The sequence below is a fragment of the Lathyrus oleraceus genome, chromosome 5, assembly GCF_024323335.1.
Source record: "Lathyrus oleraceus cultivar Zhongwan6 chromosome 5, CAAS_Psat_ZW6_1.0, whole genome shotgun sequence".
Classification (NCBI taxonomy): domain Eukaryota; kingdom Viridiplantae; phylum Streptophyta; class Magnoliopsida; order Fabales; family Fabaceae; genus Lathyrus; species Lathyrus oleraceus.
This window is the reverse complement of record NC_066583.1, coordinates 181,593,868-181,606,437: the sequence shown is the minus strand read 5'-3', so window position 1 is coordinate 181,606,437 and position 12,570 is coordinate 181,593,868.

Genomic DNA, 12,570 nt, shown 5'->3' with positions numbered 1-12,570 from the left:
TGCTAGCGAACGACTGCGGGTTTTGAGTTTAATAACAGTACGATTCCAGCAAGCTTCAAACCCTATGGCATCCATTACAGAAATTACATGGTTAAACATTCAAGACATCCATGCATACTTAAATCCACATGCAAAACCTAAGATACATTTATAAATTCAATCATAATGCCACATGTAAATTGGGAGCATAAAGCGGTAGTGGTAGTGCAAACCTGTTTGCAATTGAATTGCAATGTTGAATTGGCAGATCACTCTTAGGGTTGGTGTCGGATTGAGTTGGGCGGAGGTAATCTTTGCGCAGGTGAGTTTCCTTTAGGGTTGTTCTGAATTCTCTTGGTTAGCCTCCAGGGTTTTTTCGGTTGCCTCTGTTAGGGTTTGCTTATTCCCTCTCTGTCCACTGTCTGTCCCCCTTCCCCTGTGTGAGGTTCTGGTATTTATAATAATTTTTGTGACCTAATGGGCTCAGAATGAAGCCCAAAATTTCTGGTATTCGCAAGCTTCGCTAGGCGAGTGGTGCAGCGAAGAGTTCGCTAGGCGAAGGATTTTGCTCGCCTAGCGAGCAAGCCAGTTTAAGTCATTTTCTGGATTTGGCCACCTGTGTGCTGGGTCTTTGTTCCTTTAAGATCAATGTCTTGAAAAATGAGTTGGAGTGCCTTGAAAAATGTCTTGCAAGATTAACGAGCAAATTTTGGGGTATGACAACAACTGATGAAAAAGTCAACAAATGCTTAAAGTCAAAGTTTGACTTTTAAGATTTTTGGTCAACTATGGACTTTACAAGTCAAGGATTATGAAAATATGATCATTGAAGTCATTTGATCAAGTTTAGTCAAGAAAATCAAGGTTACTTGCAAAAAGGGCAAAGATGGAGAATTTGAAATTTTTACCAAGTCCCTAAAAAACATGTCCAAGTACCCAAGTTTCCAAGGCCATAACTTATGAGCCAAGCCACCATTTTCTTTGCTCCAACGATCAGATTAAAGACCTTGCTTCATAATTTAACTTTGTCCTATGTGATAAAACCTCAAAAAATGCACGAATAAGGAGATATGGGGCCATGAAATGGATGATTCATTTGTTTGTCAAGTGGTAAAATATTAGTAAAATTTTCAGCATGCTGACCTAGTCAAGTGACCAACTTTATGCCAGTTTTTCACCCAGATCCTAACTAATTCAAGAAAAGTGATCAACATGAAAGTTGTAGATCATGATTCCATCTTTCCAAAATGTCCAAGATCAATAAATTCCCATGCTCGAGCTAAGAGAATCGAATTTGGGAAGACAGCCTCATGAAATGGTTCATAAGTCAAATTCTAAGTCAAAGTACACTACAAATCCAAACAAATCCACAAGTACATGTACTTATTGCTTCTAAATCTCACTCTAATCAGAAGATCACACACACTTTTGAGCCATTATCCAAGCAACCAAGTCATTACACAATGAATCATTCCATTTTTGGCATAAAGGTTACACTTCCATTTATGTAAAGTGGCTTTAACCCAACATTAAGTACCATTGAGCTCCCAAATGGCTTTGGCTCTGAAACATACCAACTCTAAACAGCAAGTCCACTCCTACACTTCAGACAAAGCTCAATAAAACACTCCAAGCCCCCTATACTTTTGCCATGCTTCCCACTTGGTGTTTTGTGCAAGAACCAATCAAGCAAGAAAACTAGTACAAGGCACAATTATTTTATGATATTTAAGGCTTCTTGAACCCTCAAAGATCCCTATAAATAGAGGACAAAGCCTCATCTATCCACACACCAAGCTTTCCAAGAAAAACTCCATTCTTGGGAGCTTTTCAACCTTAACCTCCAATCTCTCATTTGCCTCGTGCATTCTGCAAACTAAAGGTTTCAATCATCTTCTGGGAACTCATAAGCATTAGGGGAGGCATCAAACAGTAGCTGGAAGTAGTGTTGAAGAGGCATTGGACCTTGCTCCAATAGGTATATTCTTGCACTTTGAAACTCATCATACATATGTCATTTCATTTTGATTTTTGAAGCAAATATGTAGCATTTATTGTGTTAAGAAGGATCATTAGCTTACATGTCATTTATATTGTTGTTAATGTGAAGTTATATTGCATGAAACCTAAAGTTCCAGTTCTGGTTTTTTGCTTCGTGCATCTCCATCTTTGAGTATTAGCCAAAACCTATGGTACCATTGTGTTCCTTGCATTTTTCTATGCAATTTTGATGTTTATTTCATGAAAAATGGTTGAGAAATGAGAGAGATATGATTGATAGAAGATTGGAAAGATAGTGTAAAAAAGAAAATGAAAATGAGAGAGAGAGGTTGAAGATGATGCTAAGTTGGCATTGGAAAAAAGTCCATGGAACCCCAAGGACGTGGGTTCGAACCTGATCAGCGTAATGTTTATTTTTTCTCACTTGTTAAATGTTCATTTTTCTTCATAACTTCAAAAACCCATAACTTCATGATCCCTTAACCTTTTTGACCCATTATTTTTGCCATGTGTTCATAAGAATGTCTATTTTATGATGATACCAAAAAATCCAAAAAATATTATTTATTTCACCACTTTTTATTGGATAGAAAACATGTGCTTTTTAGGTGTTTTTAGAGATCCTAATCAATCGCTTTGGTTCATCTCTTGTTTTTTCTTGTTGTTGAATGTTTGTATGATCATAGCACACTCTTTCAAGTGTTGATTGTTGTACTTAACATGTTTAAACTTGATTATTTTTATATCATGTCTAAATTGGTTCACCTTGAAAACCTGTTTGGATGAATGGTTAGAAGGTGATTAGGTTTCCACTTAAGTTTGGTCTTATCATGAACTTTGATTCAAGTCTAGTGTTTATTTTGTGAAGACTTATAATATGATGCATGTTTGACCTAAATTGATTCATGTTGTGTTTACCATGTACCAATGAATTCTTTTACCATGTCAAGTATGATTTTGTCTTCACCATCAATATGTTGTGTCTTATGATGTTATGTGAAACTTCGTCATGTCTTGTTTATGCTTATCTAAATGCCTAAAAAACCATGTTTAACATTGTCATCCATACCTTGTGATTACCATTGTACTTAGCCATGTTTTGTGCCATAATGTTAATGCATTTTCAATCTTGTTATTGTTTATATCCAAGAGAAAAGAATCATGACATTATTGTCATTTTGCATGTGTGTGTTCATCTGCATTCTATACAACTTTGCTTCCCCCTTAATCCAAAAACTTCTAGATACAATCTTAGGTTCCCCTCAATCTAAACCTTAGGATTCTATCTCTCTCTCCTTCTTACAACCACTTTCGTAATAAACTTTGACTTAGGTCATTGTTTTCCCTTTTATTTCTTAATCAAATGCTTCAAAACACTTAAGCATATTCAAAGATATTTTCATAAGACCTAAAAAACACAAACTTAATTCAAACCTGTAACACCTCAAAATTTGCCCTCCTCTCTTGGGACTAGCATAACATATTGCATATCATTTGTTAGGACATTAGGCATTACATATTGCATATCATGTGGTTACATTGTGCAAGCCATCCTCCCAAGTCTTGTTCAGAAGATGAGGAAGTCAAAGTGTAAGCCTAAGGTTTTATTGACTGGTCATCAATCATCTGAGGATGTGGAAGTTGAAATTAGGGTTTTGTGATTCTCAAGAAGATTGGTCTCCATCTTGATTACAATGATACATCATCATCATGGTTTGTCATCATCAGAAGATTGATCAGATTTCTTGAGATTAGGGTTTTGACCACTGGTCAACTCTAATCAGTTGCATTGGGCCAATCAGGGCATGATCAGGAGATGGGGTCTATGATGGTTATGGGGTTCATTCTATGATTATTTTGTGCTTATTGAGGCTAGGGTTTCACCCTTGAGCCATTTCAGTTGGAGATTGGGGCTTAATTTGATCTATGCATTGCCAAATTCATCTATCAGATGAAAAAGTCAACTGTGGTCAACTGTACATGATTTGATGGATTTGGAGGTGGGAGAGAGTTGGATACACTTCATTCATGTTGGAACAAGTGTTATATGACATCTCAAGGCTTAAAAATGAAGAAAATCAAGTCAGGACAAAAACTGCCAGAAATAGAAAGTGACTTGTAATGGAAGTTTCCAAAAATGGAAAGTTTTTGACCTCAAGACCACGTGTCCAAGGAAGCTTCAAATGAAAATTTGCTCAACATGAAAGTTGTAGATCTTGTTCTCACCTTTTCAAAAAGTCCAAGAACTTGAAAATCCCATGTATGGTTGTCAAGTTATGGTCCAGTGAATTTCAAAAATGACCCATAATCAGGAGGCCATAATTTCCACATGGTTTGTCCAAATTGCAAGTTCTTTATATGCACAAACTCCATTTGACATGTACTTTCATGGTGCATAATTGGATTTTCTCAAAAGTGGTCAATGCAAAAAGTCAAATTTCAACTGGACAGTTAAAATGGACCAGGGGCAAAATTGTCCAACTTGTGAAATAATTGGAATTTTTGAGTGGGGATTTTTGCAACACCTCATAAATGGTATTTGAAACTTGTTGGAGTCATCATAACATGCATAGGCCTTGTGGTTTGGAAATTGGCTATTGGAATGAACTTGAACAATTGAATGCATAACCATCACATAGTGAATTTCCAAAATACTCATCCAATGAGAGTGAAACAAGTTGCAACAGCTCACACATGTCATTTTGAGAGTGTGTGAGCTGTCCAGGAGGTGGCAATGAGCTGGCATGGGAAGTTCCAATTTTGCCCTTACTTGAAATTAACCATTTTCACTAACACCTTCCATTTGGCTAATGATTGTGGTTAATCATGGATTAAGCAATGGTATATATTCCTAATCATCATCTAATCATAACAGAAAAACACATTTCCCAAAATCAGATAAAAAAAAACTCTTCATTCTCTCAAATTCCTTCAAGAACACAAAACCTAAAAATCCATCAATCTTCTTCAATATTGGCTCAATCTTCGAAATTCTTCTTGCATTGATCTTGTATCACCATCTTCTACGTCTGTTTTTGCTTCTCATCATCAATCAAGCACCAAAACTCGACTGCACATCCAAGCTCCATTAATGGCAAATCGAGTTTTCATGCACTAGGAGTGGAATCAAGTAAACCTGAACGCATCGATCATCTTCCTTATCTCTCTTCTCCATCTGTTTCGTGGAATTGAGCTTCAAGAACAGCAAATTCACCGCTGCCATTCCAGGTATGCAAAATTTCGAATCTCACGTTTTGCTTGATTGGTATATGCGTTTGAAAGCTTGTTCCACGTAGAATCCAATGATGTGAGTAGTTTAGCAAATGATGCACTGTAGGCTAAGAAATCTGGATTTGAAATTATGAACCAAAACCCTAACATGATCGATTCAGATGATTTAGGAATTTTTAGGCAAAATTAAGTTGATATTTGTGATCTACGTAGTGAGACGAGTCCAACGGTTATCCATTTGCTTGTTTTGGTGGAGGTTTTGTGTTCATCAAGTTCTTGATATTTCTGGAAAATTTGAGATGAAAACGATGATGGAAGTGTGTTTGATCCAAAAATCCGTTTGAAAATTCAAATAACCTGTTTCCCTCCCCCGCGCCTTATAATTACAGGAATGCCACTGGTGAAAATCATTTTAATTTAATTAATTCATAAAAAATCACAATGACCTTTAAAAATTCATAAAAAATCATAGAAAAATCAGAAAAATGTGAGAATTTTTTCTTTGACTTCCTTGTTGACTGTAGATGTTTTTTGACCTATTGGTGAAAGTTGTGCATGGTAATAATTTTGTTTGCCCTAGGGATCTTTAACATGTACTCATTTTTGATACCTTGTGCCAAATTCAATGTGAAATTCTCATGCTTACAAATAAATGTCTGAAAATTTTTGTGGTGATTCTAGACACATCAATGGAGATTTACATGTACATTTTGTGAATTTTTGATACCTGGTCATTGAGATACAAATTTTGGAACTTAGGTGTGACAATTGGTGTCACACCTCATTATGTCAACTTGCTGGATTTTTTTTGAGTGACCTAGACTTGTTAGATTGATGTGAAATTTTGCATGATGTTTCATTAACATGTCAAGATGCTATGTGAATTTTTGTGGAATTTTATGTGGCATTTTCAAATTGATTGCTATTTTTCATCTCTGTTGGTCCAATATGCAAGTTCATGTGACATATGTTGGAATATTTGATGTGAAATGCTCATATGGTATTGAATGATCATGAAATTTGATATGCTTGTAATAGACACATGATAGGACATCCCTGTTTTGGTCCTACCCATTTCTTTATTGTCTTCATTGAGTTATGAATTTTTGAAGTGGAAGCATGTGTTGATGTTGTGATTTGGAGCATGTAATTGTGTCTGTTTTTGTTGATTTTCATTGACATAGTTCCCTTGGTCCAATTAGGCTAAAATTTGACATGCTAGACCTTGAATATCCTCTGTTTAGGTGTAAGTTATTTGAGAATTTTTAGAATTGTTTTGATGTGGATTTGAATGCAATAGTTCTGTTTGGATGTTTGGTGTTCCATTTGAACTAGTTTGACTTGTTTTATGCATAAAATGAACATGATGAATGATATAAACATGGGATTAATTGTGTTGGCTTTTGTTTGACATTAATTTGACTTTGGTTGGATATCCCTTGCTGTTTAGACATTTTTGTCACCTTTGGACCCTAGGCTTGGCCTAGTGGTCTAGTTTCTAACATTTGATTGAGTTTTCAGGATGAAAAGGTGCAATGCTCATGGAGAATGATCCAAGTCAATTCAATTGATGTTGTTTGATGTTTGTACACTAACATAACTTTGTTTTGTAGGTTGTGAAGTTTGGGCTTGAGCCCATAGCTTGCCTTTGTTGTGCATTATTTTGTATAGTCTGACTGATTAATACTTGCTGTTTATTTCTGTCTGTCTGAGTACTAACTGTGTTTGACTGTTTCCAGGTACTTTTAGTTGCTCAGTTCCTTGTGAACTTTTGCTTTGCTTTGCTTAAGCAACTTGCATTGAGGTATAACTTCCTAACTTCATGTAGTCTGGAGACCCGGTCTGTTATTTGACCGGGCAAACTGTCTGAAGTCCTCCTTAAGAGGCAATGTTTGTGATTGTTTAATATTGTGCCTAAGCAGGTAAAGTCCTTAATCAAGGCAATTGGTGGAAGGTAGGGATATGCAATCTATCCCCCACTATTCAGTTGAGTCTTCTCCTTGCTCCCATTACATGGTTGTAGCATTGAGATTACAAGCCCAAGATCCGTGCAGTGCACATTGTGTCAGAGTCTCTGAGTATAGAAGGGTTCCCCCATTCTGGACCCATGCTCATTTGTCAGAAGCTCTCCCTGGTTAGGGATAAGAGCTGTGAGGTCTGATCCTCACTTCATCCTTTCATCTGCTTCACCTTAGCCTCGTAATGGCAAGGTTAAGAGCAAACACAGCCCGTACAGACGACTTGCTGAGGCAGTCAAACCTATTGTGTGAGCCACTTGTTTGGTTATAGTGCGTGCTATGTGGATATCTGTTTGAGATGCTTGTTCTCATTGGATGTATGCTTGAATTATTCTGTATGCTTGTGTGCTTGCTTCTTTCCTGGATAGGAGTAGTTTGCTTATGCAAGTAGGATAGAAAACCGAACTTAGGGTAAACGATGCATGACAACACTAGGCTCGAGTCCAGCTCCCTAGTAGTGTGTCTTTCCCTGGTTTCTGGCTAGCAATTCAGTCCCTTTCAGGGGAACTACATCGCCCTGATCCTTGTTCCAGACGAGGTATGTAGGCAGGTGGTCGTGCGAGACCACTCCGGGCAACCTTTTTCTTTTTTGCGTGTGTTTACTTGTTATCTGATTGTGTGTTTTGGTTCGGATGCCGACGTAAGTCCAATAATTGGCTGTCGGGCTCCACGTTTTCCGTTTTGTGCGTGTTCTGGTTCGGATGCTGACGTAATTCCATCAAGTGGTTGTCGGGCTCCATGTTTGCCACCCTTGCTTGTTTGTATGTTTTGTGTTGTTTGGCGTGCGTAAGCCGAACTACAGTGGCTCTGATTCTCATGTCCAGATGAGATATGTAGGCATAGGATGCGATGTCCTATCGAGCTCCCTTCTCTTAACCCCACCTGCGTTCCCTGTGTGTGTGTGATGTTTTAGCAACCTATTCTTTATTTTAGAACGTGGATCCCGTCGAGTACGACGGACGTGAGGGGTGCTAATACCTTCCTCTTGCGTAACCGACTCCCTTACCCTTTCTCTTTGGTCGCAAGACCATTTCCTTTCCAGGTTTCTCTGAGCGTTTCCTTTCCCTATCTTGGGATAAATAACGCGCAGTGGCGGCTCTGTGTGTGTTTTGTTTTTAGCTCGCCGGTTGTTTTTTCGCAGGATGCGACAGCTGGCGACTCTGCTGGGGACTATGCGGTGTAGACCTATGCTGGTCCATCGTCCCTAAGCGAGTCCTTCCTAGCGTCCTAGGATTAGTTTAGGTTGCTTGTTGTGTTATTTATTGCATTTATTATTCTAACCATTGTATATATTTGCATTAATGTCTGCATGCATCATACTATCATGTTGTTGCCGTCCTCTTTGCAGGTGGTTCCTCTGTGTGGGGTGGGTGTTCTGAGTGGGGCTAAAACCCAGGCCCGAGTATACACCTAGGATTAGTGTGGTCTCATGTTGCCTCTTTCATGTTAAGTTAACATGTGCCTGGCAGCATGATGCACCACAAGCCGGACGAGGCTCATTTGATAGTGCTTGCCTCTGTGGGTATTCCACTTGGGTTGAGTTACTTCATTTGAGCTGTTGACTCTGGTGACCGATCATTTCCCGGATCTTTGGTTTAGACGATCTCAGGAGAGCTACAATGGCACACCCGAAAGGGCAAACCCATTGAGTATCTCTGCCCGATTGTCGAAACTATGATCCGCCTTAGGATGACCTGTTTAGAATTTACCTGTGAGGGGAGGGTGATTCTTTCAGATGCATGTTCAGATGGTGACTCAGATGGTGACTTTTTGTTCCGTGGATCAGAGTCCTATTTATAAGTCGGATTTATGGCCGTTTATTTCTGTGACGCCGGAGTGCTGTCTGTGGTATTTATCAGTGGGGATCCGTTTATTTCAGGATTCCCCGGGCCGAGTTATTTATCAGTGGGGATCCGTTTATTTCAGGATTCCCCGGGCCGATTCAGAAGTTATGGGTATCTGATCAGAGATTGTTTGGTGATGATGATGATGATGATGTATCTGTCTTCCGTTTACTTCGGAACCCTTGAGTTGGATTTGTGGTTACATGTTCCCTCAGATGGTTGTGATCGGTTCAGAGATCAGGGCTGTGATTCAGAGCAACAGATGATCAGATGACTTGGAGGATGGCAACGCAATGCATTGCATACATCTGCATCATTCTCATTTTGCATTCATCCGCACCTAAACCACGTTTAGCCATATGGGGAGCATTATTGATTGAGAATCTGGTTGAGAGACATCTGGATGTCAAAATGTTATTGTCGAAATTTTATCTGTCTCGATGAAACCAGGATCGAAAGACAGAAGCTTCCTCGTATGGATAGACGTTGCATTCATGCATATTAACCTGTTTGCTGTTTTGCAGGAATCATTGCTCGTGCTCGTAGAGTTGTACCCTTGCACTCAACCCGACCTCACAGATACTTCACCAGGCGCAACACTCCTCGACTGATGGATCTCCCAAGTACTGATCTCCTCGAGCTGAAGGACAAGATGACTGAGCTGATCAACATCATGCAGGGTTTTGCAGTTGATCAGAAAGCTTTGGCTGACAAAGTTGAAAAGCTCGAGCGGGCTTCAGCTGTTAACAGTGTTGTTAATCTGGATGGTGTCTCCAATCAGGGGCTGGGTGGATCCAGAGACGGTGAAAAAGGAGCAACCGTGGGTATGGTGGACAATAATGCTGCTGGTTTTGGTGCTGGTGGTCAACCTGGGCCCGGTCTGGGGCAGAATTTGAAGGACAATTTTGTGCCTCCTTTCTATGGGTTTGATGATGACAGGGAGGAGGACAGAGAGGCTGATCAGTTCTCTATGCTGAATGAGCCATTCGGTCAGTATGGTGTCCAACTCCAAAGCAAAGAAATTCAGTTACTGGCAGAGAAGGTAAGGGCTCTGGAAAGCCATGCTACTCCGGGGTTTATCAACATGTCCAACATGGGGCTAGTTGAGGGGATCGTGATCCCACAGAAATTCAAAGCGCCTGCCTTTGACAAATACAATGGGAGTTCCTGCCCGGAAACCCATCTCCAAGCTTTCGTTCGCAAGATTTCAGCGTACACGACGGATCAGAAGCTCTGGATGTACTTCTTCCAGGACAGTTTGTCCGGAGGATCTCGGGAATGGTACACCAAGCTAAAGTCTGTTGATGTCAAGAGTTGGCAGGATCTGGGAGATGCTTTCTTTAAACAGTATCAATTCAACGCTGATATGGCTCCTAGTCGTACCCAGCTGCAGGGTATGTCTCAGAAGTCAAGTGAAGGGTTTAAAGAATATGCTCAGAGGTGGAGGGAGTTGGCTGCCAGAGTGCAACCTCCGCTGGTGGACAGAGAGATGTCTGATCTCTTCATGGGTACCCTGCAAGGGGTTTTTGCTGAAAGAATGGTGGGTTGTCCGGTAACCAACTTTGCAGACATTGTGGTGGCTGGAGAAAGAATTGAAAGTTGGCTGAAAATGGGGAAGATCCAGGGTGGTAATGCTTCGTCATCAGGGTCGAAGAAGCCCTTCGGAAATGGCCAAAGGAAGAATGACGGAGAATCCAGTGCTGTGTATGCCCAGAGAGGATACGGTTGGGATCGTTACTACCAGCACACTGCTGCTGTAACCATCCCTGCTGGTAATCAGTCAGTCCGGCAGCAACGTCAATCACCTCAACGGAGAGCCGGGTACCAGGTGAGGGGAAAAGGGGTTGATCGCCATTTTGACAAGCCGCCTGTGACATATGCTGTTCTGTTCAAAAAATTGATGGATCTTGGGTTGGTTCAGCCGAGGGCGATGGTTCCGATGAGAACAGATCAGAGGCCTCCTAACTATGATGAGAACGCCCAGTGTGAATTTCATTCTGGAACACCGGGGCATAACATTGAGGGCTGTAGAGCATTCAAGAATGTTGTCCAGGACCTGGTGGATTCAAAAGCAATCAACTTTGCTCCATCTCCCAACGTTAACGCCAATCCCATGCCGGCGCATGGTCAAGCGATGGTGAGCGCAGTTGCTGAAGATTCGGGTCACGCCTATACAGTGGGTGAAGAGACTGATGGTAACTGCAAGTTTGATGGTTGGATAAAGCCGTGCGCACCAGGGATGGGAATCCAGAACTGGAAGGCTTAAAAAGATCAGCACTGACACTCATCCGGAAGAGTGATGATTTCTGTTTTGATTTTATCTGCATGAAAACCATGCGTGTTGCCCGACACGTAATGGTTCATTGTAAGGGCCACCTCATGTTTCATTTTGCATTTCTGCATCATTAATAAATGGATGTTTTTCAGTCAAAAAGCGGTGTTCCCTGTTTTTCATTTATTTTTGCAGTTTAAAAACAAATAAAAATGGCAATGTTTGTTTTCATTTTTCTTTTTTGATTTGTCTCGTCCCAAAGTTCAAAAATAATTCTCCGGATCTCTTTGATAACAATTTGGTTACACCTCATATGACTTCGACAAACCGATCTATCTTGCTGAAGAAGAAGGCGAAGAAGATTGTGATATGCTGGGATTAACCAGGTTGTCAAAACAAGAGGAGAAGATGATTCAGCCGCTCGAGGGCGATGCGAGATTGTTACTCCAAATACCGCCGAGGTCAGAAAGGAAATGAAAATTGGAGCCGCTTCAGAGGCAAGTTGAGAGCAGAATGGTAGCCCTGTTGGCAGAACATGTGAATACCTTTGCCTGGTCATGTCAGGGTACGCCAGGGTCGGATACCGATGTCGTTGTGTACAAGCTACCATGGAAAGGAGACTGTCCTCTAAAGAGGCAGAACGCAGTGCCTGTATCAGAAAGCCATGGTGACTTTGTTTCATGATACGATTCGTCATGAAATCAAATGCTATGACATGATAGCAAAGTCCCAAACAGAAGAGGGGCATCTGGTTGAGATAATTCAAACTGAGGTTGAATTCAGATAAGTGCACTATCAGGGTGCGGTCCGGTAAGATGTTGGGGTTCATTGTAAGAGAGGAATCGAGGTTGATCCTGCAAAAAAAAAAAAAAGAATGCCTGAACCGAGAACATAAAAGAGAGGTTCGTGGTTTCATAGATAGATTGAACTACCTGTCATGGTTCACATCTCATCTAACAGCCACGTGCGAAACTATATTCAAGATGTTGAAAAAAAAAGAAGAGATCAAACGGTCAGGCGAAATAATGATTGCCAAGGGGCATTGAAAAATAAAAGAATAAGTTGCAGGAGCCTCCGATTCTGTTGCCTCTCTATGGAAAGAGACTGTTAATCTGTACTTGACAGCCTTCGAGGGGTCTGTGAGGTGAAGTGGGTCGGCATGACGAGTCTTGTCGAAAAGAGCATGCAATTTACCTTAGCAAAAAGTTTACCGACTGTGAAACAG